Genomic DNA, 1,314 nt, shown 5'->3' with positions numbered 1-1,314 from the left:
GGCAAAATGCTGGCTATTCCCCTCCCTGTGTGTATGTACTGCATTCCTAATTTACCATTCTACAGTGGAAAAAAATGTTTAAAAAAGTTCAAATTTTCTAACATTAATCTTCATTTTCTAATAAAATTGACAGATTTCTCAGACATTGAATATATATATATTAACACATTTTTACAATAGATTAGTGCATACTAGTACTGCACACACTTAAGACACTTTAGTAAAGTTTATCCACTTTGTTTTAGCTTGTAATCAGTTAAATGGATGTTACCTGTGTAAAATTCCTTAATAAAGTCTCCCATGATATTTTTTATTTAAAAGAACTGTTATGAAATCAGGAGGACAACCCAAACAGAGCAAATAGGTCACAATTAAAGTGTTTATTAGGGAGGTAGAATTAATCAGTGGGCCGCCAGATGCACAGGTGACCCTGAAAGTCAGATAAACAAAGTTATTTAAAGCTCCTGGTTCCACGCTTGGGGTGATGGTGATCTCTTACATAGAACTCCAGAAGCAGGCGTGCGAGAAGAGCCTTTGAAGCGTCTGAGTGCAGGGCGGATGGTGTCAGGAATGATGGAAGATTCCCCCACTGCTGCTGTGTACAGGATGAGAATCCACCGGAGGGTGAAGACCAGTGTTGGGGCAGCTTTACTCAGTGAGGAGATGAGTGATCTGGAAACATCACTTCTCTCAGGATGGAAACAGAGGAAGAAAAACCAGGGCAGAAAAAACTCCAGAAAGGCTTAAACTCGTTACCAGGCCAAAAAGGGTCAAAACCATGAAGAGACTCAAAGTACAAAGATTTTAACTAGCGGGACCGTGACTGATTCAACAAACTGGCAGTGAGGAGGTGAAAGTGAGGACCTTAAATAGTGTGAACACCAACTGGAGCCCAATGAGAACTTAATTAACACAGGTGAATGAAATTAGAGTGGAGGAAGAAAGGGTGGGGTGAAGGAGCAGAGCAGAACCATGACAAAAACATTCCCAGTAGAGTTTTATGGTTATCAAGTTTTTAACCAAAATCCCACAACCTAAATGTCTTAAAAAGCCATTTTTCAAGTTTATCTGAAGCCTCTGTTTCCAAAACCTCCTCTGAGGGGGCGTGGCTTTAGGAGCTGAGCTGAGTAGTCCCGCCCCTGATCCCCCCGTCTGATTATGATAACTCTGTTTCGCTAGCCGAAATCTTCACCACTGCTACATAAAAATGTCCAGCAGTATCGGTGATGTCCAGCCGTATGGTTCTGATCCGGAACCACAAGCTCAGAGCTGAAACAAAACTGCTAACTGGCATCAGCAGAAAAGATTTGAGAA

At 41.4% G+C, this 1,314-nt stretch overlaps 1 long non-coding RNA gene across 1 annotated transcript; it reads right to left on the bottom strand.

Annotated features, from left to right (window-relative positions):
• Positions 1-365: 365 nt before the first annotated feature.
• On the bottom strand, positions 366-1,058 carry LOC118598119. Its single transcript, XR_004947220.1, has 2 exons — positions 500-1,058; positions 366-430 (listed from the first exon to the last, which is right to left on the bottom strand). It is a non-coding gene; the product is annotated as an uncharacterized LOC118598119 (long non-coding RNA).
• Positions 1,059-1,314: the final 256 nt, after the last annotated feature.

This window comes from Oryzias melastigma, linkage group LG24, assembly GCF_002922805.2.
Source record: "Oryzias melastigma strain HK-1 linkage group LG24, ASM292280v2, whole genome shotgun sequence".
NCBI lineage: Eukaryota > Metazoa > Chordata > Actinopteri > Beloniformes > Adrianichthyidae > Oryzias > Oryzias melastigma.
The sequence above is the reverse complement of the archived record's forward strand: the minus strand, read 5'-3'. Positions and strand labels throughout refer to the sequence as shown.